At 37.3% G+C, this 25,939-nt stretch overlaps 1 long non-coding RNA gene across 1 annotated transcript; it reads right to left on the reverse strand.

Moving 5' to 3' along the window:
- Nucleotides 1–2,397: 2,397 nt before the first annotated feature.
- Nucleotides 2,398–19,221, reverse strand: LOC129732544 (uncharacterized). The gene is made up of 4 exons (XR_008729284.1): nt 19,122–19,221; nt 18,950–19,070; nt 18,834–18,889; nt 2,398–3,084 (listed from the first exon to the last, which is right to left on the reverse strand). It is a non-coding gene; the product is annotated as an uncharacterized LOC129732544 (long non-coding RNA).
- Between the last annotated feature and the right edge of the window lie 6,718 nt (nt 19,222–25,939).

Here is a 25,939-nt window from a genome sequence, read left to right on the forward strand (position 1 = left end):
TTTCAAGGAGCAATTCTTTAGCTCTTATAGACGCGAACGTTAGACTACTGATTTTATGGAACATCCTTCTCAACGCGTCGTATAGTTGATTTAACGCAGCATAAACGTTGTTTTCAAACCACTAAAAGAAGGCAATCCACGGGTGACGTTCCATTGCTTGTACGTTTGTTATTGTTGTTGTTTTTCAAGTTGCGAATCCAAAACATAACCGAACACGAGACCTTTGAGCGTTGGAAAGTAAATCTAAAGTGGTATTTTATTGTTGGGTAAAGTATTGCTCCACGCAAAACTAGAGCAACCAATCGGACAACTGTTATTTTTCACGCTTTTCGATTCGCATTGCATCCAAGTTGCGATCGTTCGTACAAACGTGAAGATGTCAAAAGATGAAAACAAACTGGTTTCAGCTGATCGCAACTGTCTTGTGGATTGCCTTAGATTCGCAGCTTATCTCCTTTCAAAATCGTCAGTGTCCCCCCTAAAGTTTTTTTTTATTCCAAACAAAAAAAAATTTGACGATATTATAGCCATATCATGAAAGCCAATTCATGAATTAACTTTAGCAAGCCGTTTCGGGAACAAATTTCCTATGGGGCTCTTCTAGAGTCTTTCTAGATTCAGTGAACAAAACAAGGACCATGTTGTAGGTATATCACCAAGAACACCCGAAACCATGAATATAGATTGTTGAAGTAATTTCATAAACTATGAATCAATAAGTGTGAGATTCTGTTCAAAAATTCATAGAGCTCCTCTGTTTCGGAATATACCCACGAGAAAACTGAAGTTGCTGAATTTTTTAGTGCTATAACTATTTAAATCGGATAAAAATTGCAAACGTTACAAGAATATTAATTTCTGGTTACACGGGTACCCCACTATTCACGTAAGGAGTAAAAAAGTCCCTCATGCTAGCCCCCCCCTTCCTCCGCTGCTGTTTAAAAACTAATATCCAATGTTGCCTTTCAACGAGTTCTGAGATGTCACCAATTTCTAGCACTATAGATTAAGGTGAAAAAAAAATGAAATTCCTAAAAAGGCACCCGGATTCTCCGTCGAGCACACAACTTAAATAAATAAATTAAGCAAACGGTCAGTCAACCGAGTTTGTTACGGTAAGGTATTTTGAAATCAGGTTATCAGGTTGGTTACAAGGTGGATTATTTCATATCAAAGCTTAATCAGTAAAAATCAATTAAAGTAACATAAATTTGGGTGCGTCTAACAGCCTTTGCTGTTAGCCCCATACCCAGTTAAATATTCACTACAATAAATTCCGGTGTTCCGTAACCGGTTGCGTCATTGCATTGCATAAAACTTGAATCTATAACACGAAAGATATCGAAATTCAATTTTTCTTTTGCAATAAAACTGAGTACTAAGCGCCCTATTGGAAAGAAACGAGACCGATTAAAAATTTATTGATGTGTGATGAAAAAGTGCCTTTTATTAAATAAAAATCATTCTATTTTCGTACATTCAGTAGGACTACATGATGTTGAATCTTTTTGACGTGAGACTACGTCTTTCTTCACTATACTAAGGTACCTTCTGTGAAAACTGGATTGAACATGTAACGTTTTTGGTTGGCGGAATGGAAGATTTTAGATGCTAATAGCGCTCAAACAACTGTTCCGATTTCAATAGTTAATATACCGTTGGAAAGCTAAAACATACAAGATCTGTATAACATGATAATTTCAGTTATCATTTTCTTATCACTCCGTGAAAATTGCGGAAAAGTTTGAAGGTCAAATATCCACATACATTTTTCATACGATTGGTTTATTTCCCTAACGCAGACTTCAAAAACATAGACGAAATGATTTCACGCATTCAGTCATTGGCTAGCAATGCCAGCCAATTGGCATCGCATTCATCACCCAACGTGAACGACGAAGAAAGAAAGCAGAGATGCTTCCACGTGATTGGTTCTTCTCCCAATCACCCAAGTTCCCCACACTGAGTGATGCTATAAAAGGACATTCCGTGTTGAGAGAAGCTCATATCCTGGTCGACCGTCAAAGCGAACAGTTCGGCTTCCCTTCAATCTGAGTTGGACCCCACCAGTGGTAATCTAATTCAGACATCGTTGTTGGAATACAGCCCGAAACTGGACGTGATCGGCACTGGGGACCATTGGATGCCGTTGGAAGGGACCATTGGGAGACTTGGAAACCGTTTGGATGCTGCCGATAGTAATTTGTGTAGGTATAGTGTGTCGTATACCAAGTGTGTGTGTCTGAGTAGCGTTAGCGTGTGTATGTGTATTTGTGTGTGTGAATGTGTGTGTGTGTTAATGTTTGTGTGTGTGTATGATTGTTCGTGTGTGTGTGTGTTAATGTTCGTGTGTGTGTGTTAATGTTCGTGTGTGTGTGTGTGTGTGTTAATGTTCGTGTGTGTGTGTTAATGTTTGTGTGTGTGTGTGTGTGTGTGTGAGTGTGTGTTAATGTTTGTGTGTGTGTTAACGTTGTGTGTGTTAATGTTTGTGTGTGTGTGTTAATGTTTGTGTGTGTGTGAGTGGCGTGTGTGTATGTGTGTAAGTGGCGTGGGTGTGTCTGAGGAACGTGTGCTTGTGAGTAGTGTGTGTATATAGCGTGTGAGTGTGTATAACGTGTATGTGTGTGCAAAAATGCATTCATCCGAGGTAAATTTATTCATGACAGAATACTTTTTTAGGCAACAATTATTTTTCCTATTAGTTTGTATGCTATGGTTTATGACAGGTGTATGTGTTTTTTTGTGAAGTGTTCATGGATTGTTGTGTTTGGTATTTGTACGTTTGGTGTGTGTTTTATACTATGGCTATGGCAGAATTGAATCTTTACACCCACAATAGTCCCACGTCAAGCCTACGTTTGTGCACTCAAGCACATACCCTTTAACTTTTTTATGTCCTAATACAGATTTACAGATTACTGATTAAGCTTGCTTTTGAATAAACAATATATATAACTTAAAACTATGCAGAAAGTGGCCTAATACACAATCTTTTACACCTTTCTTTTTCTGTGTTGTCGTTTTGTTGTAGCTACATTGTTCCATCCTCTCCTCCCGCATCATCAGTAATCGCTCCTCCAGCAACTAAAAAAAAACAGATAGTTTAATCATAAAACTTATTTTCAAACAGTAAATTGAAAGTATACAGGCATAGTGCAATATATATATAAGTTAAAGACGGAACATCCTCAACACCAGTTGTCGCTGAATCTAAGCGACCAGAAACCAAGCCACGCGCAAACAACCAGACAGCACAGTCAGCAGGATTGGAGCCCGGAGCCACCAAAGTATTCAACGTGGAACTCGGATTGACGTCGTCAAGTGCTGCATCGTCGTTAGGTCTTAGGTCAGCAGATTTTAGGACAGCAGGTAGGGCAGTCAGGCCTCTGTAAAATAGTCTTTAATCAGTCTCAAGTGAAGTGTGACGGTCAAATAAAAGTTTTTTTAAAAACTAAATTAAACTAAATGATCTTTTAAGTGGCGCAGTCGGCGCGGATTGTGATTCGATTTAGAAACCGCAGTTAGTGCATCCACGAGGGAATATCGTGAGATTCGCGTTTTTAATCACAATCAAAATCCGCGAACCTAAATAAGTTCCCCGCGAACGAATATCGTGGACCAAACATAGAAAACCGTAAGTACTTTAGTCTATATTAACACTAATAGGACGAATAATAGCTTCTGGAAAAAAATAAAAGCATTATTTCGATCCGGCACAAAATAAACACTACTTATTTAGAGAGACAAGCCCGCACCCGTCGTAAGCGAGTCTCTGAATATCACAAAAAGCAATCAAACTAACATAAAAAAATACAAGCAAATAAATAAAAATATAGTGAACCAATACTTTAAATAACCTTGTGAAGTGAATATCAATTATCATCCTCAAAAAGTGTTAACAATTTTTAAATCTTCGAATAATCTAATCAAAACGTATAATTTTAAACAAAATGGCTCAATACGACGGCAACAGAGATCTCGTCGCTGCCGAGAATGAAATGCTAAAAGTTCAAATAACAGAGCAAACCATGCAGCTACAACAACTTTTGTTGCAGCTTAGCGAAAAAGAAGAACAGATCTCCGATCTGCAACTTCACACTAGAGAACACCCTAGAGATCCGAGCGAGAGTTCTACTTCTCGTATCGATCTGATTTTAAAGTCGATGCAAACACCACAGATACTCAGAGACATTCCCTGCTTCACAGGTGATGTTGTGAAACTAAATAGTTTTATTAAAGCAATCGACAATATTATACCGGCGTTCAGACAAGTGGAGAATACACCCACTTATGATGTCTGGATGCAAGCAGTTCGTGGAAAAATAACTGGAGATGCCGATGCAGTTTTGGAACTGTATGGCACCGAAATAAATTGGGAGGAGATTAAAAGCACTCTCATCACACATTTTGGCGATAAGAGAGATGAATCGTCTCTCACAAAAGATCTTCTAAAAATAAAACAAGTTGGCACTACTGAAGAATTATACGGAAATATATCTTACTATTTATCCCTATTAATTAACCTTCTCAATTTAAACGAGCAAAACCCGGATGTTAGAAAAGCTAAGAAAACGTTCTATCAAGAATTAGGGTTGAAAGTTTTTCTGGGAGAACTGATGGATCCTCCAGGCCACATAATTCGGGCACAATCGCCGAAAAATCTAAAAGACGCATTAAGATTCTGTCTAGATGAAAATAATATTACGTACGGGAGGAATACACACCGTCCACCACCTATACCAATAAAACCCCCTCAGAACAAGTACCCACTTTTACCACCAAAACCATTTGTGCAACCGATGCCATTCCCGAAATTTCCACAACAACCCTATCAACAAAAACCCCCTCACCAATTATATCAGCCGAGATACCAACAACCACCATACCAACAAAAATTCCTACAACAACCAAAATTCCCACAACAAAGATTTCCACAACAACCAAAATTCCCCCAACAACCATACCAACAGAAATTCCAAAATCCATACCAATCAAATTTTCCGCAACAACAAAATCCTTACCAACCGAAACCCTACTTCCAAAACTACCAGTTTAGGCAGCAACCCACAAACGCTCAAAATGTTTTCGCCCCAAGGCCGGCTTTCCAGCCAAAACCCGTGCCAATGGAAGTCGATCAATCTATAAGATCGAGAGGAATCAATTACATGAAGAGACCCAATTTCCATATAGAACACGAACCATTCGATTATAACAATTATCCACAGTACCCTTTTGATAACAATTACTATTACTACCCCGAACAATATTTCGAAAACGATCTCGCAGTACAGCCAACAGAATACGTTCAAATTGATCAGACAAACGAGACACATGAGTCAACAGCAGAAAACGAGGAACGCGAGACGCAAGAAAATGACCAACAAAACGTCGACGACTTAAATTTTCAACTGGCGGACGGATCAGCGGGAACGACATAAATAATTTCATCCCATATATTACATTGAAAACGAACAAAGGCGATTTAAATCTCTTAATCGACTCACGAAGTAATCGAAATTACCTATCTGAAAAACATGATAATTTAGAAAATTGTAGACACACCACTCCCACTACGGTGAGAAATGTCAGAGGTTCACACATAATCAATAGGTTTGTAGAATTTAACCCTTTCCCAAAAATACCTAACACCACTAAGCAAACATTTCTGATTTTTGACTTCCATCCGTTCTTCGACGGGCTTATAGGGTATGAATCACTTAAGAACCTAAAAGCAGACATAATCACCTCGAGCAACAAATTGAAATTTCCCTACGGTACAATAGAAATGAAGCGCAAGTACCCCGACGTCAAGTCAGTGTACCTAAATGCACATGAGACAAAATTTATAAATCTCCCAACTAATGTAACCGGAGATTTTTACGTCGAGAATAATGTTAGTATCACTTCAGATGTTTTTATCCTCTCCGGACTATACACAGCCGAAAATGGATACGTTAAAGCATTAATTTCAAATTATTCGAACGAATCGTGCAAAATAAATTTAAATTCTGGTATGCTTGACCCAGAAATAAATAATTTCGAAATTGGAACACCCGACATGTCCATGCATGGTTTACCCTTGAATAACAAATTGAGAAAGCAACTCAGAATTGACCATCTGAATGCTGAAGAAAAATCAAAACTTCTAAAAATCATATCACAGCACGAAGAAATATTTTTCATGGAAGGCAATAAACTTTCATTTACCAGTGCTATAAAGCATTCAATTAAAACAAAAGATGACTTGCCAATACATACGAAGTCATATCGCTATATCTGCCATAGAGAGGAGGTTAAACGTCAAATTACCAAACTTTTAGAACAAGGGATTATTCGACATTCGAGTAGCCCTTGGACATCACCCGTATGGATAGTACCCAAGAAATTGGATGCTTCCGGCAAGCGGAAATGGCGGTTAGTAATCGACAACCGCAAACTGAATGAGAAAACGATTGACGATCGTTATCCCATTCCGAATATTACAGACATCCTAGACAAGTTAGGACGCTGTATGTACTTCACCACTCTAGATCTTGCATCTGGATTTCACCAGGTTGAAGTAGACGAAAGAGACATTCAGAAAACAGCCTTTAGTGTGGAAAACGGACACTATGAATTTCTAAGAATGCCTTTCGGTTTAAAAAATGCTTCTTCAACGTTTCAACGTGTGATGGACAACGTTCTTCGGGAGCATATTGGTGTCAGCTGCCTAGTATACATGGATGACATCATTGTTTTTTCAACAAGTTTGACAGAGCACATGGATAATTTGTCAAAAATATTTGCTACATTACAAAAGCACAACCTCAAAGTGCAACTAGATAAAAGCGAATTTTTACAAAGAGAAGTTGCTTTCTTAGGTCATATCGTGACTCAAGATGGAGTAAAACCCAACCCAGATAAAATCCGAATTATACAACAATGGCCTCTTCCTTCAAATGGAAAGGAGCTACGCGGTTTTGACGTTGGACTAACGTCTATATCGAAGTTAGGCACCTGAATTTGAAAATCTAGTAATTCAACCGGGGAAAACCAGGGAAAAGTGGTCAGGTTTTGAGCGCTTATATATCAGTCATTTCTTTTCAGAATTTCGAGGTTTTGGCATCAACCGATCAGAAATTCTTTTACGGTTGAATTTATGTAACAAAAATAACCTATTGTTCGAGATACACTATTGAAAAATTGATAAATCACATCGATTGTCTAAATCAAACCGAGCAACCAATCACCACCTCTCTTCACAGGCACAGTCGACACTAACGGATACAACCGATCTGACTTTGTAAACAGTCTCACAGCTTTCAACCAATAACGAGCTCGCTTCCGGTAGCTGCAACAGGTGTTTCAACACCGTTTTAAAATGCTTCTTTTATCATTACCACTGAACAGATTCTAAACACCAATGGCTTGATTGATAGGGGAAATATTGCGCAAGATTGTCATATAATAATTTAAATATGTTTTCGATACTAAACTAGTTAAAAGTTGTGTTAAAAGTCGTGCACATTCAACCAATCACAAGCTCGCTTCTTGTTTGCTCGCGGATGGATTTTTGCTTTGGGCTATATAATAGCCTGTGTCGTCTCATAGCAGTCATCAGTTAACAAGTGAAAAGCCACCAGGCCGGTCTTGTATAATCAGCAGCGGTGGCTGATTCCAGCGGCCAAACTGAGCTGCAGCAGAACCAGAGCGGTGGTATCAGGCAGCAGCGGCGGAGGTAGTGGGAAGCTGCATTTCTTCATTCAGTTCGGTGCTCCTTCGATCTGAGTTGGACCCCACCAGCGGTAATCCAATTCAGATATCGTTGGGTGAAAACGTTGGGTGTGTGTGCAGTGTGCACATATAGCGTATGTGCATCTGTATTGCTATGACATTTGCGATGATAGGGATGGCGCTGTTGCGTGTGTATGGCTAGCTATAGCGTGTGTAAGACACTAGCATGTGTAGCATATTATGGCTATTGCGTGTATATCTTCAGCGTGTGTACGGATAGTTATAGCTTGTGTGTGGATAGCTGCTGCGTGTGTAATGATTAGTTATAGCGTATGTATGGATAGTAATAGCACATGGTTGGATAGCTTATGCGTGTGTATAGATAGTTGTATCGGATGTATGGAAAGGAATAGCGTGTGTATGGATAGCTATAGCTACAGCGTGTGTATGAATAGTTTTAACGCGTGTTTAGATAGTTATAGCATGTGTGTGAATAACTATAGCGGGTGTTTATCGAAGATTATTATTGTCATTGAAAATATTGAAACGTCTTAACGAACACAGTTGTGAATTTGATTCACATTTGAATTTACAGCAGCGATTTTAACTTCTTCAGCCAGTCTTTATTCATCGAGGAAAAATTACTACCTATGAATGATCAACACTTATTTACTATAAATTTGATTTAGATCAAAACGGGTTCTTTTGAGTATCATAAGTTATTGGTAAAAAGAGTTGCAAGTTTTCTCAATGAGGATTCATTAAATTTTCGTTTTTGTTTCTCGGTGCGCGGTTTTGTTTTTGTTTCTCGCACACAGAGAAAGAAACAAACTTGTCGCTATCGTGAAAAATAACAAAACAATTATAAATGCTCTAAATCACAACTGAAGAAGTTAAGATATTTTCCTGTCACTCGCCCAAACCTTGATAACAACTACCGAAAAACGTGTGATTGAGCTCTTGCTATATTGAGTTATTGAACCAAACGTTTTTTTTTTTCAAATACATGAAGTTATATGCTGGGCTGGAACTAACCTAGCATGAGTTTTATCGATTAAATGTCAAACAATTTTCAAATTTAAAATTTTCGGTTGAATCGTTCTGGGCTCCAATTTCAGATAGTTTCGTAAAGTTTGCTTTTTGCTTAGATAGGAAAATTTTACCAATTCGCTCAATTAAATTTAAATTGTCTTGGTAGTGCAGCAAACAAAGGGTTGATTCGAATATGTATGAAATGACAGCGATTAAATAAAAGATATTCATTCTTTTAGTATATATTATTATTTATAACGTTTTAACGTCTCAGCATCCAGAAATGCACTGTAAGATAAAGTTGCAGCAAATACTAGAGTTGCAATTCTCTCTATTATTTGTTTTAATGGAATATAAGAATACCGTAGTCCAACGTCATGCGGTCGTGTCTTGAATACCACCCTCCTACTTTTTTAGGAATACTGGGATACTACCGCAAATTTATCAGAGATTTTGCTAAAATTGCAAAACCTCTTACAAATGCGTTGAGAAAAGGCGAAGAGATTTCCCACTCGAAAGAATTCATCGACGCTTTTGAAAGATGCAAACATATTCTTACTAGTAGCAATATTCTCCAATACTCCGATTTTGATAAAACATTTATTTTAACTACGGACGCTTCCAATTTTGCTATTGGCGCCGTACTCTCTCAAGGGCAGATAGGAAACGATAAACCCATAGCCTTTGCTTCAAGGACTCTTAACAAATCAGAAGAAAAGTATTCTGCAATAGAGAAAGAGTTACTTGCAGTAGTATGGGCGTGCATATACTTCCGACCTTACCTTTACGGAAGGAAGTTTATCCTTTATACAGACCATAAACCTCTAACGTATGGTCTTAATTTAAAAGACACTAATAACAGGTTAGTTCATTGGCGTCTTTCATTAAGTGAATTCGATTATGAGATTCGTTACCGACCAGGCAAGCAAAATGTTGTTGCTGACAGCCTTTCACGAGTCAGAAACGAACTCAATGTTCATGAAAATTCATCATCCGATGATGCAACTGTGCATTCAGCGGACACAGATGATTCAGAATTTATTAGTTGCACCGAACACCCTTTAAATGTATTCAGCAACCAAATTGTTCTAAAAATTGGACCGGACGAACCGGATAATTACGAACAGATTTTTCCGAGAATATACCGAAGAACAATCACCAGACTTGTTTTCGGTGTACCTATAATTTTTCGCATTTTCAAAGAATACATGGACCTAAAACGGACCAATTGTATTTTTTGTCCTGAACAGTTAATGGGTATAATTCAAACTACCTATAAAAATCATTTCAATAGAGCGAAAACTTTCAAAATATTTATCACACAAAAAATGTTGATCGATCTCCGAACGCCCGAGAAGCAAAATCTGATTATTGAACAAATGCACGACCGTTCACACAGAGGTGTCTGGGAGAACCACCAGCAAATCTCAAGAAGATTCTACTTTCCAAAGTTAAAAACAGCGATCAAAAAGTACATAAAATTATGCGCAACATGTCAGCAGAACAAGTACGATAGACACCCGTACAAAATAGCATTAGGTTCAACACCAAACCCAAATAGACCCCTAGACATAGTTCACATAGATATCTTCATTGCCGAAAAGGTAACATTTTTATCAGCCTTAGATAAATTCTCAAGATTCGGTACATTAATACACATCAAATCACGAAACATTTCAGATATAAGAAAAGGTTGCACCAAATTTTTCAAAATCTTTGGAACACCCCGTCAAATAGTGTGCGATAATGAACCAGCCCTACGGTCGATAGAAATAAGAGGACTTCTCCATGACCTAAATGTCGAAATTTTCTTTACGCCTCCAAACCATAGCCAAAGTAACGGAACAGTCGAGAGATTTCACTCTGCTATAGCAGAAATCTTCCGCTGTATCCAAGCAAACTATGAAGGAATGAGCATCAAGGAAATCTTCAACATAGCATGCACACAGTACAATAATAGCATACACTCTATGATAGAAATGAAACCCAGAGAAGCCTTTTTTGGCCTTAAAGACGAAGAAGAGAGACCGCTCGACATTGACCTTATCCTTCAAAATCGAAACAAAGTCTACGATGAAGTCATTTTGGCTCATGACAAATCGAAAAAACAAAATCTAGAGTACCATAACAAAACCAGAGAACAAGCACCAGATCTCGCAGCAAACCAAATTGTATACAAACAGGTGCAAGGTATCAAGAAGAAAACCAAAGCTAAATACGTACCAGTTACAGTTACAGAAAATAACGGTCGAACATTTATAGACGACTCTGGCAAAGAAACACACAAGGATAATGTCAAGCGTGTCTAACCTCTGTCTGATACTCTATGACTATAATTAAAACAATACTAACACTATTTCTTTTTTAGGAACAAATACAACGTGAAAAAAAAAATGGAACCACCCACGGACACTTCTTGATTTCTATCATGACATTTTACCATCTCATTCTAGGAACAAATATTAAGCGGAGAAAAATGGAACCATCCTTTCGGACGCTTTTGATTCCCATCATAGCACTCACCACCTCCATCCTACCATCCATTCATACACATCCCACCATTCAAATACACGACATTACTAACAACGCAGGAGCGTTGATTCTTCAAAGGGGGGAAGGAAGAATAATTGACGGACATGATAGACTATTGCATGTGATAGATTTTGCCCAATTCGAAATATCCTTGACAATAATTGAAAACATTGTAAACAAAATTAAAAACACACCAACAGATTTTTCAGAAATTATTCAACTCAAGCTTAAAGAAATCAAATTTATTTTCGATACTTTGATCAGCAAACCAAGCAGAGATAGACGAGCAATAGATTTTTTAGGAAGCACAATCAAATTTATAACAGGCAACTTAGACTCAGAAGACTTAAAGATAATCAATTCAAACTTAGACGAACTTAGAAAAAACGGCAATGTTTTAGTGAAACAAAATAATAAGCAAATCAAAATCAATTCAAAATTTGAGAATAGATTAAACCTTATAAATAACCAGATCAGAGAGCACCAAAATATTTTGAATAAAATAGCCGAACAGGAAAATGTACTATCTGAAAATCAAAAATTCATACTTGTATTGCAATTAGACTCATTTTTAGAAAATTTAAAATCAATAGAATATGCCGTTATGCTGGCGAAAGTGAACATTATAAACAATTTAATCTTAACACCTAGAGAGCTAGAAACTATCATTCAGGAAATCTCAAAGCAGGGCTTAGAAATCCAACACGTAGACGAAGCAAGCAGCTATTTAACGACAACAGTACTCCGCCGAAGATCATCACTCATCATATGCGTCAACATCCCCAGGCTCACCCAAACAGTTTACAGAAGAACTACCATCGAACCCCTGCCACGGTTGAACCACACCGTTCAGATACATAACAAGAAAGTATTCATCAACTCAGAGCGAATCTTTGCCATCGCATCACCATGCCGAGAAAACAACAAAGTTACAATTTGCGAAAGAAAACAGTTAATAGAGATCAGCAACGATCTTTGCGAAGCACCACTCTTAAGAGGACAACAAGGACAATGCAAGATGATAGAAAAACCTCCAGCAACCGAAACGAGAATGATAGGACCAGGAACATTGTTGGTGATAGCCGTTCACCAAGACGTAGTCATCAACGGTACCTGCGTCAACACTCGAACTCTTACAGGAATCCACCTAGTAACATTTCAAAATTGCTCACTATACGTAAATCACGAGCTATTTGAAAATTATGAACTTTGGTTTGATCACCCAACAATAATTCCAATACAACCACCAGAAATCAGAACATTACACACAGAACGACACGTTAACATTTCGGAGTTGCATGAACTCCATTTGAAAAACAGACAGCAGCTGGAAACAATGAAATTCCATTACAATAATGGATCAATAATTATCAGCACCATCAACAGTGCGTATTGAACTGTCCTACAGATCAGACGTTTTTTCGGTTGCTTGTGGACTGGTCTTTGACTGCCTATAGCTTCAAAGTTTGTGTTTTGTCAGTGTGTCTTTTAAAGACTACCTGAAAGTTATTTCCCATCAGTCTTTCTCAAGACTACCTACTTTTGAATTTAACATTTGTTTTAACTTTTTTCGTATCACCTGAAATGGCTGGACGGAAAAAGAAACCTCGCATCGCTGCGGGGAGGAAAAGAGAGGCATCTCTTTCTGACACTTCGAGTGTCTGTAGTGACAATCCTTTTGATATTTTGCTTGAGCATGGAGCTGGTGAAATGGAAGTTACCAATAATGAAACTATACAAAATATAAAATCTTTAAAAAAGGAGAAAGTTCCACCTATTGTGGTAACTATTTCTTCTGAATTTAATATATTCAAAAAGGAACTTTCAACGTTTGTTTCTGAGGTTAAAGTTACCTATCAAATTGGCCGTAGAGGTGAATGTCGCTTATTAGCCGACTCAGTAAAGGGTCGTGATCGTCTTGTTCAGTATTTAACTGACAAGATGTACAAATTTTTTACATATGACACCAAGAACGCCAAGCCGTTCAAGGTTGTCTTGAAAGGTCTCACCAACAATCAAACCGTTGATGAGATCAAACTTACTTTAACAGAGTTACTTGGCATAGCCCCTACCCAAGTAATTCTAATGAAACAAAAATCACGAGGCGAAAACAGTCAGAGAACTGGAATTTCCCTTGTTAATTATTTAATTCATTTCAACCGCAATGAGGTTAACAACTTAAATTTTTTTGAAAAAGCACATGCTTTGTATAATGTGCGTGTAAAGTGGGAAATTTATAGGAAGTATGGCGGAGGTGAAAAGCATATCACCCAATGCCGTACTTGCCAACGTTATGGCCATGGTTCCAAATTCTGTAACATGGACCAAAAATGTCTTAATTGTGGAGACTCTTCTCACAAAAAGGACACATGTCCTGTGAAAGAGAGTAAAAAATTTCGCTGTGCGAATTGTAACGGCAACCTTATGTCAAATTTTTATCAATGCCCAGTCCGTTTAGCAATTGTTAAGGCAAGGCAAGGTAAACAAAATTCAATTTCTCAATTAAAACCAACTTCAAAACAAAATTCCCCAAGCGTACCAGTGACGCATAGTTTACCTACTCCTTTGCATACCCGTTTAACTTATGCACAGGTTACAGGTGGTTCGAACATTATACCGCCTAGTGTTGGTAGTTCGAAAATGACCGTAAGCAAAACACACTAGAAAATAATTGTACACCTATTGCCCCAGCTAATATTGCTGCCGAAAATATTTTTTCTAATATCAACTGCCTGGGGCCTATTACGGCAGGTAAACTTTCTTTTTTGCAACAGGCAATGTTCGATCTTATGAACGCCATGTTGCAGGCAAAATCAATGTTTGAAGCCATTCAAATAGGCACAAATTTTACTATTGAAATTGTTTCTAATTTAAAATTTAGCAATGATTTTAAATAAAACAATTAAAATATTAAATTGGAATGCTCGCTCATTGAAGGCCAATGAGACTGAGCTTTTTAACAGTAAATAATGTGCATATTGCAATTATTACTGAAACATTTTTGAAACCTAACATTAAATTAAAATATGATCCCAATTACGTGGTTCATAGATATGATAGGATTCAGGGTTCCGGCGGTGGAGTTGCAATTGTTATTCATCGCCGAATCAAACATCGTGCTCTTCCCCATCTTGAGACGAAAGTTATTGAAACTTTGGGAATTGAAGTTCAAACTGAACTTGGGATTCTATTTATTGCCGCAGCATATTTACCATTTCAATGCACACGCGAGCTCAAAAATTATTTTAAAGGTGATTTACAAAAACTCACCAGAAATCGTTCGAAATTTTTCATAATCGGCGATTTTAACGCTAAACATCGTTCATGGAATAATTCTCAAAGTAATTCCAATGGCAAAATTTTATTCAATGATTGTTCTTCAGGATACTATTCTATTTTGTCTCCGAATAGTCCTACATGCTTTTCTTCTGTAAGAAACCCTTCAACAATTGATTTGGTGCTAACAGATCAAAGTCATGTATGTAGTGATTTGATCACACATGCTGACTTTGATTCTGACCATCTTCCAATAACTTTTTCTTTATCACATGAATCAGTTTTAAACCCTATGAGCTCTGTTTTTAATTATAACAAGGCTAATTGGGAAAGATACAAAACTCATATTGAGAGAAATTTCAATAATGAGCTTGATTTGCAAAACGAAGTGAATATTGATTCCGCTTTGGAAGCATTAAAATGTGCAATTGTTGATGCCAGGAATTATTCTGTTCCAAAGGCTCAAGTGAAATTTGATTCATCAATAATTGACGAAAATCTTCAACTTCTAATTCGTTTGAAAAATGTCCGCAGACGTCAATATCAACGTTCTCGTGACCCTGTTTTTAAAACTATTTATAAAGATTTACAGAAAGAGATTAAACATAGATTTACTCTTCTGAGAAATCAAAATTTTGAGACTGAAGTTGAAAAATTGAAACCATATTCAAAACCATTTTGGACGCTGTCGAAGATTCTTAAGAAACCTTCAAAGCCTATTCCAGTTTTAAAAGATGGTGAACGTTTTCTTGTATCCAATGAACAAAAGGCTCAAAGACTTGCTCAGCAGTTTGAGAGTGTTCATAACTCAAATTTGAATTTTGTGAGTCCAATTGAAAATGAAGTCACACGTCAATTTGATTTAATTTCTTCCCAGAATTTTTTACCTGCAGAAATAATTGAAACTAACTTGAATGAGATTAAATCAATTATTAAAAATTTCAAAAATATGAAAGCACCTGGTGACGATGGAATCTTTAATATACTAATCAAACATCTCCCTGAGAGCACAATGGAATTTTTAGTGAAAATTTTCAATTGCTGCTTCAAAATTGCATATTTTCCCAAATTATGGAAAAATGCAAAAATTACTCCCATTTTAAAACCGGATAAGAACCCAGCTGAAGTTTCAAGTTATCGACCAATCAGTTTGCTTCCTTTAATAAGTAAACTGTTTGAGAGAATTATTCTTAACAGAATGATGTCACACATCAACGAAAATTCAATTTTTGCAAATGAACAGTTTGGATTTCGCCATGGGCATTCCACAACTCATCAATTGCTCAGAGTTACTAATATGATACGAGCTAACAAATCTGAAGGTTATTCCACTGGAGCTGCTCCTTTAGACATAGAAAAAGCATTCGACAGTGTTTGGCATAAAGGTTTAATTGCGAAATTGCAAACTTTTAATTTTCCAATTTTCCTAATCAAAATTTTAAAAAATTATCTTACTGATCGAACTCTGCAGGTTGTCTATCAGAATTCAAAATCTGATAGATTTCCTGTCAGAGCAGGTGTACCTCAAGGTTCAGTCTTGGGTCCAGTCCTGTACAACATATTCACTTCAGATCTTTCTGATTTGCCTCCAGGATGCACAAAGTCATTGTTCTGCGATGACACAAGCATTTCCGTAAAAGGAAAAAGTCTTCGTGTCATATGCAGTCGATTGCAGAAAAGTTTAGATATTTTTTCTTCCTACTTGCAAAAGTGGAAAATCTCTCCCAATGCTTCTAAAACTCAAATGATAATTTTTCCGCATAAGCCTAGGGCTTCTTTCCTCAAGCCAAACAATAATCACGTTGTCAAGATGAATGGGGTTATTTCAAGTTGGTCCGACAAGGTTAAGTACTTCGGACTAATTTATGATAAAAAACTTATTTTCAAAGAGCACATTGAGAGTATACAAGCCAAGTGCATCAAATATACGAGATGTTTATATCCTCTCATTAACAGGAATTCTGAACTTTGTTTAAAGAACAAACTTTTGATTTACAAACAAATTTTTAGACCAGCAATGCTTTATGCTGTACCGATCTGGTCAAGTTGCTGTTCAACAAGGAAGAAAACGCTCCAAAGGATTCAGAATAAAATTCTGAAAATGATTTTGAGCGTCCTCCTTGGTTTGGTACACTCGAATTACATAGACTTACTGGTGTTGAACCATTAGAAGCTATGTCAAAAAAAATTATTAACAATTTTCGACAAAAATCGTTGCAATCCTCAATTGCTACGATAAGCTCTCTTTATAGCCAATAAGTTAGCAATTAAGTTAGTTGTAAGTTTACTTCCCCTTTTCTGACAAGTAGGTTTAAATCCCTACGAATGATGAGTCCTAATTGCGAAAGCAAACAAATCCTAACAATTAAAATTACAAATTTCTAACAGTGTTGAGAAGTCACCATTTGTGATTGGACACACATACTCATTATTTACTAATATTTATCATAAATACTTAAGCTACTAACAAATCCCCCCTAAAAAAAAAAAAATCAGCACCATCAGCATGTCAGCACTTTTAGCTTTCGTAACCATAAAATATCGGCTTATAGCGAGGACAAGGAATTGCTCGAGACGACCAATACTTAAGGAGGGACGAGTTAAAGACGGAACATCCTCAACACCAGTTGTCGCTGAATCTAAGCGACCAGAAACCAAGCCACGCGCAAACAACCAGACAGCACAGTCAGCAGGATTGGAGCCCGGAGCCATCAAAGTATTCAACGTGGAACTCGGATTGACGTCGCCAAGTGCTGCATCGTCGTTAGGTCTTAGGTCAGCAGATTTTAGGACAGCAGGTAGGGCAGTCAGGCCTCTGTAAAATAGTCTTTAATCAGTCTCAAGTGAAGTGTGACCGAGTACGGTCAAATTAAAGTTTTTTTAAAAACTAAATGATCTTTTAATTTATATATGATTTTTATGTCGTCTAATTACTAGTAACCCTAAACTTTGTTTGAAGAATAAACTTTTGATTTACAAACAAATTTTCAGACCAGCAATGCTTTATGCAATACCAACCTGATCGACTTAATGTTCAACGAGAAAAAAACGCTTCGAAGGATTCAGAATTAAATTCTGAAAAAGATTTTAAAGCGTCATCATTGGTTTGGTACACTCAAATTACAGACTTACTGGTATCGAAATGTTAGAAGCTATGTCAAATAAAATTATTCCCAACATTCGATAAAAATCGCTGCAATCCCCAATTGCTACGATAAGCTTTCCTCATAGTCAATTAGTAAGCAACTAAATTAGTTGTAAGATTAGTTCTCTTTACTTGACAAGTAGGTTTAAATCCCTACGAATAACAAGCCCTAATCGCCAAAGCAAATAAAAGCAAATAAATAATTGGTTAGCCACACAAAATGAACAATTGATAATTTACTATAAAACACTTGAGTTACAAATGAACCTTCGTAAGCAATAGTAAAAGTATTAAAAAAAGATATTTTTAACACTTTTATTATTGCTGACCAAGTATCCCTTTTACGAACTAATCGATGCAACACTCTCGTATAAGTGAACATCATATATTCAACTTATTCGACCAAATTGCGTTCGATCACAAATACGATACGAAGCGTTCAAAACAATAATATATGTACATTTATACATAGGGATACCATCCGTCCTGATTTAGCAGGGCATGTCCTAATTCTGAGATCCTATTTGAGCGTACTGATTTATTTTTTATATTCTGGCATTTGTCCTGGTTTTCAAAGTGAACCAATTCGAGACACAACGCAAACGAATTTTTTCTTCTGTTGAATCTCAGCGAAGTGACGAGAGGAATCTTCTAGGTGTTGAAATCGTTAAACATCTAATTATGAAGTGACTATACGGTCCCTCATTTCAACAACATGTCCCGCTCAGAAATTTGTCCCGCGAGGCGTGTCGCACGCCTTTGAAATGCCCCTCGGTTTTAACAGAATTGAACCACTCGATGTCATATTTTTTCACTGCGACAGTGTGCCTCTCAGACAAGCATTCTACTCATTTATCTGACTCTTCACATCTATAACAGTTAAATCAAAAAAGCGTAAATCAAACAAAAGGCAAAGTATTGTTACGAACATTACGCTGTACAAACTTGACCTTATTATCTATTAAGCACAGACTTCGCGGACAACTATTAGCATACAAAGTAATTGCGGGGCTAGCGCTCCGGTTTTATTATAACTGCCTCTACCAGGGTGGGTTTTGAAACTATGAAAGGTCCTGATTTACACCTCCGGCCAGATGGTATCCTGTTTATACAACGCAACCTTATAGTTTCTCACCTACTCATCGCGGTCAAATGCACCATCTTCCTTTGGTGTAAATTTCATTGAAGTTCCTAGAAATGGAATTGTAAAATTATTTAAATACGATACAGCATAGTGTTGTACCTACTTACCGTTATGTTCTAGCAAATGATAAAAGCCAAATTCTTAAATTGAGGTAGCTGCCTTTCCTGAATTCTACGGAACCACAGTGACCGCTAGCTTCGACGGTTTGTACCACGCAGAAGTAATTTCCTTTAATTGAAAAATGTTAATTGCTTGATTTCACTTCATATTTATAATTACCTCACTCGTGAACACTCAATCAAAACGATCAAAACCGATAAACAGAGACAAGCAACACAATAACACTGGAGACTAAAGCCACGGAATAAATTAATAAAACTGAAGACGGAATGATGGACGCTGACCAGAGATGCCAGATGTTTTTGAAAAATGTCTGCAACTGCTCGAAAAACCGGAAAAATGTGCTCGAAAACTGAAAAAAATCTACCCGTGATCCGAAAAAATTTCGTTCACGCGGGCAAAAGTCTGTAAAAATCTGCACACATTTTAAGAAAATCTGCGCAAATATAAGGAGATTCTGACAAAAATCTGCAGAAATCGTGGAAAAACTGCAAATATCTGCAAATCACTAAAAATCTGCACACGGACTCCAAAAATCTGCGTTTTGCAGACAAATCTGCACATTTGGTATCCCTGATGCTGACATGACAGCGACATAACAATGATCAGGGATGCCAAAGATTTGAACTGAAGAGCAGCAACAAGTTTTTGCCCAATTTTCAGAAGATCCATATGTGTTGTAAAAATATTAAAATATAAATGATAGATTTCAACAACGTATAAAAGATCGATCCAGGCTAGTCGGTTGAATCGGTGGATCGATTAATTCCAAGAGAATAAATATATTCAATAAAATACAATAGATTTATTCCCCAATGCTAACTAATACACAACATTACATTTTCAATTACTGAGTAACTGTTAGATGTTGCTTTTTATCGAGCTACATTTGTTTGAAAATTAAAACAGTGAAAAAAAAAATAATTATATATATATATATATATATATATATATATATATATATATATATATATATATATATATATATATATATATATATATATATATATATATAATTTATTTCACAGAAATATTTAAAAATAATTATAATAAGTATAGGAAACCACTATAAAAAGCATTGAAGGGGGAAAATACCAATGCCGGCGCACGGTATGACCGTTGCTTACATACGCACTAAAACCAAGATTTGCCACATGTCCAGCTCACTGAAGACTGCCCCGTTGTAGTACCGTCATTATACCAACATGTTTGTATGCCTGGTACAACTCGTAATTCATGCGCCTGCGTCACACTCCATCTTCCAATTTACCGCCAAGTATCGATCTCAGAACTATACGCCCCAATACTCCGAGCACTCATCGATCAACTTCATACAGCGTTCATACTGCATATCCGTAAAGGCAACCGAGATGATCAGCGTCCTATACAGCGCTAGTTTAGTGCTAGTTTGCAAACTACGGAAGCGGGTTACTTCACAGCCTCCACTTCAACCCCTACACGACCGGAATACTCACGCTCCCTGCCAGCTACCATGTACTTTGTTTTGGCACAGGTAATGTTGAACCTGAGAGCCTCCTTCACGGCCATATTTCACACACCACCTCCTTTGTAACTATAAGTAACGTTTGATATGATTCCCCTCTCCCCTACGTAACGCAAAACAACCTGCCCCCCTCCAAATTTTCAATTTTGAGCAAACATCACAGTTACGTAACTGTCTCAACCTCCTCTCCCCCCCTACGTAACAAACAGTAACGTAGACTCAAACCCCCTCTCCCCTTCATGCGTTACGTAATTTGTGTACGACGCGCGTTACGTTATTTGTGTGTCTGCCACAACTCGTTTCTTTACACTGCGTACCCGTAAACAAATGCCCCTATAGATTCTAAAAATTTTGTATGGACCGTGGACATTACACAGACCCTCCCAAAGCTGTCCACGTGGAATGTGGGTGGCCCCTTACCGGTCTAAATCTGAAGAAGAGAATACGGGAAAGCACTTTGTATGCGGAGTTGAGCAACGTAATGCCTCGATAGTTGCAACAATAAAGTCGATGGTCTTTCTTATCAATTGGGCATATGAGGCCTTCCAACCAGTCGTCCAGCATTCGTTCATCAACCCAGATCCTCAGTATGATCTGGTGCAGCGGTTCTCAACCTGGGGTACGCGTACCCCTAGGGGAACGCGAGAGCCTCTAGGGGGTACGCAAAAGAAAAATCAGTAATGGCGGACAAAGCAATGTTTTTTATAATACTTCAGTTGTTGTTCAAACTTGCTCTCAAAACATAACTGTAGCAATAAAACAAACTATAGTCCAATTTGAAACCTGGACTAGACTACCACAACGTGATCTACCACTACCTTCCCCCACTCTGCGAGGAAATTAGAAGCCAGGGGGTACAATCAATTTGGTAAATATTGGGTACGTGGACAAAAAAAGGTTGAGAACCGCTGATCTGGTGGATCGCATAGTACAGCCGCTCGCTTCCCGTTTTAAGAAGTTCGGCCGGGATGCCATCCTTCCTAGCGGCCTTGCCGTTTTTCAGCTCACTTATCGCCTTTTCAAACTTCTCCTGTGTTGGTGGCTCAAGAGCTTGTACGTCACTCAGAATCCTCATCCTGAATTAAGTACAGAGCAGCGTCATGCTACGATAATCTGCCTGTCGAACTTTGTAAACATTCATCCGCATGGCAATTTCTTTTTTTTTATAACTCTAATATTTATTTAGGCCCAACCGCGAAGTATAACGGGGCCGAATGTCTTTTGGAGTAGGGAAAAGCCAGCTTGAGTAGAGCCTGTATCCCGACTGCTCCTCCTCAAACAGGCATAAAAACCTCTCATCTTTGCTTTTTTATAAATACAATTTAAAAATACATGTCATTTAAACCTACGACTAACAATAACATTAAATTTCTTCTCTATGTTAAATATCAATTCTTAATACTATTCATTAAGGTGTGATGGTTCCTTATCTCTTCGAAATCAAAACTTATACCTAGGTTTGGTGGATCATGTCTCTCAAAAACAGCGGTTATCAACCGGGGGGGAATTCCCCCCTAGGGGAGAATTTGACCGTTGCGGGGGGGGGGGGAATCGCGAGTGGAAAAATTTCACATGTAATGCGATTTTATGATTGACGGTGGTGCGACATTTTTTTTCAGTGTCCAATGAATTCGCTCGCGAAAAACCCATGCACCGGTTTTTGCGCATTATTTTGCTTTATAGGCATACGTCAAATAGACCTTTCTATCTGCGCTAGTATTAGTGGTCGATTTCACTAATACAAGTTTTATTTTTGGCGCAAATAATCAACACGCCGGTGATAACAAAAAATTTCCTCATGCCCCGAACTTTTATTCAAGTTGTAGGCCGATTTTTAGTTTTATTTCATTTATGTTTCCACTAAAACACAGTTTGTTGAAACAGGTAACACGAATGAACTAGGATTCATAAGTGAAATATTTTTCGAAATTGAATATCAGCTAATTTTTTGGTTGAAAACAAATCGATTTTATAAGGATACACGACTAAGCCTGTATTGGTGAGACCTGGCTTAGAAAGCTCTATATGCTTGTTGACGATAAATCGTAACACACACCTTCACAAGTGATGCTGAAAAGGCCCGTGTATTGGTGTTTTCCTGCTCCTGCTTGAAACCTGTTTAACATTAAAGTTTAAAAAGCCCTATATTTTTTAATTACTACAGCTTTTCTTTCATGGTGCCGATAGGGGGGAAAAGCTTGTGTAAATTATCAAAAGGGGGTGCATGAACTGAAAAAGGTTGAAAACCACTGCTCAAAAAGAAGCAATGATTCATGTTTCTCTAAAAAGAATAACACAAGAAAGAAGAAAAAAGGAACAGAATCAGTGTGAAACTTTTTGAGGGTAGTTGTGTTGGGAACAATAAGCAGAAACAGCAAGGAGATAATCAAATTTGATATTTGATATCTTTTAAAAAGTCATAAATAGGTATTCCAAGCGCGGGGTTGCGGCTAGCAAGCGCATCCCGTACCTGAATCGTAGACGTCACTTTCTGTTTTTTTGAGAGAATCTTTAACCTTGGTCCTTGCTCTATGATACTTTGGGCATACGAAAACTATTCATGGCAAATTGTACCGACATCCTTATCGTCTTTTTATTTCTCTTTTACCCCAAACCGACTGACGGCGTTCTGGCGGGAACTACCTGTAAACCCTAGGTTTTGAGTCTCCTATTTGTAAATTTCGTTAAATAAAGTCAGTCTTATTTTTTATTCGGTGAGTGTCATTTCTTCAAAGTAAACACTCCCATAATTCCTATTCCTGTTTTGCTCCTCTCGCACTCATATATTTGTTACCCCTAAAAACATCCACCTGCTAAATTTGGTTCCATTTACTTGGTTAGTTTTCGAGATGCGCATGAATTTGTGTTTCATTTGTATGGGACCCCTCCCTTCCAGAAGAGGGAGGGGCTCGAACTATCTTAGTCACCTTTCTCGGCTCCTAAAACTCCTATTTATAAAATTTCACGCCGATCGGTTTAGTAGTTTCCGAACCTATATGGAACAGACAGACAGACAGACAGAGCTGCATTTTTATATGTATAGATAGATTATACGAAAATAACACGTTTTTGATGTAAATAGATCCAATTACTACCAAAATACAGCGAATTGAACTTTTGGCCAGCTTTTCGGTTCAAATACTCCTATGTGCTTTGATTCCCCAAGCAACAATTATTGTTGCCTAAACGTTCACTCCATCACTTTTATTAGGCTACAGTTGAACAACAACCGAAATGAAAAATAAAAAGCTTCTGTTCAATGGTTGTTCAGTTAAATTTGGAGAAATTATCCGACACACAGTTGTTTAGGAACGGCGAAGAGAATTTTAAACAACAACAGCAGAATATTTTATTCAACACTTGTGAAACCAGCGTTGAACAGCTGCACCGAAAACATTTATTAGGCTACTGTTCGGCATGTGTTCAACCTGTCTAACAAAATACTTATTAAACATCTGTTAAACCGTTGCTCGACTTTAGAAAAGCTCTTGTTAAACGCGTGTTTAATAATGATGTTTGCCAACGTTTGATTCGCGCATTAGAACGTACTTACCCAGCTCACGCTGAATAATGGCGGGGAAAAAAGTTTAATCGACATTAATTCAGCTCTTTTGGCACAAACAAAATGCAAAATTAAAATTCAATTTTTTTTATTATAATTATTAGTATTTGCTCCGTATTAGTTTTGTACTTGTTGGGTAAATTTTTAATTTATATTAGAAAGCAATACCACCCTTTTTATAAACCATCCTTTTTGTGTTGGGTTCCTTGTGAGATTCGAACTTGCGGTCCATTGCTTAGCAGTCATCGAAGAATGCATCTGAGCTAATCTGTAATATGACGTGTGCTGTGTTTCAAGTGAATATGCTTCTTAACGTTCTGGTCTAACAAACGTTGAACAGGCATTACATAACTGCGGGAATATAAACTTCTTGCACGCAGCTTTAATGTCGAATCCGTTTTCGCGGTGTAGCTACACGAGGACTACACTTGTGCCCTGTAGGTGTTTTTTTTTTTCATTTTCCCGGACTACACCCGAAAGCGGCAGGGTGTAGTTGAAAACACCAACAACAAAAATAAATACTATCAAATGCCGTACGAAAAAATTAACAGCTGGGTGTAGTTTCGTTTGAGTGATCGTTTCAAGTTAAGGTTAAAAAATGTAGTCCGGGACGGTGTAGGGTGTAGTACCGTCGCGAAAACGAACTAGACATAAGCAAAACTTACCGGTTGATTTGACATGACCAGACATGCCAAATCTACAGAATAGTCAGCAAATCTTGGTTTTAGTGCGTATGTAAGCAACGGTCATACCGTGCGCCGGCATTGGTATTTTCCCCCTTCAATGCTTTTTATAGTGGTTTCCTATACCTTTTATAATTATTTTTAAATATTTCTGTGAAATAAATTATATATATATATATATATATATATATATATATATATATATATATATATATATATATATATATATATATATATATATAATTTATTTCACAGAAATATTTAAAAATAATTATAATAAGTATTCTGTAGATTTTGCATGTCTGGTCATGTCAAATCAACCGGTAAGTTTTGCTTATGTCTAGTTCGTTTTCGCGACGGTACTACACCCTACACCGTCCCGGACTACACTTTTTAACCTTAACTTGAAACGAACACTCAAACGAAACTACACCCAGCTGGTAATTTTTTCGTACGGCATTTGATAGTATTTATTTTTGTTGTTGGTGTTTTCAACTACACCCTGTCGCTTTCGGGTGTAGTCCGGGAAAATGAAAAAAAAAAACACCTACAGGGCACAAGTGTAGTCCTCGTGTAGCTACACCGCGAAAACGAATTCGACATTAAAGCTGCGTGCAAGAAGTTTATATTCCCGCAGTTATGTAATGCCTGTTCAACGTTTGTTAGACCAGAACGTTAAGAAGCATATTCACTTGAAACACAGCACACGTCATATTACAGATTAGCTCAGATGCATTCTTCGATGACTGCCAAGCAATGGACCGCAAGTTCGAATCTCACAAGGAACCCAACACAAAAAGGATGGTTTATAAAAAGGGTGGTATTGCTTTCTAATATAAATTAAAAATTTACCCAACAAGTACAAAACTAATACGGAGCAAATACTAATAATTATAATAAAAAAAATTGAATTTTAATTTTGCATTTTGTTTGTGCCAAAAGAGCTGAATTAATGTCGATTAAACTTTTTTCCCCGCCATTATTCAGCGCGAGCTGGGTAAGTACGTTCTAATGCGCGAATCAAACGTTGGCAAACATCATTATTAAACACGCGTTTAACAAGAGCTTTTCTAAAGTCGAGCAACGGTTTAACAGATGTTTAATAAGTATTTTGTTAGACAGGTTGAACACATGCCGAACAGTAGCCTAATAAATGTTTTCGGTGCAGCTGTTCAACGCTGGTTTCACAAGTGTTGAATAAAATATTCTGCTGTTGTTGTTTAAAATT

The sequence above is a fragment of the Wyeomyia smithii genome, chromosome 3 (assembly GCF_029784165.1).
Source record: "Wyeomyia smithii strain HCP4-BCI-WySm-NY-G18 chromosome 3, ASM2978416v1, whole genome shotgun sequence".
Classification (NCBI taxonomy): Eukaryota; Metazoa; Arthropoda; class Insecta; order Diptera; family Culicidae; genus Wyeomyia; species Wyeomyia smithii.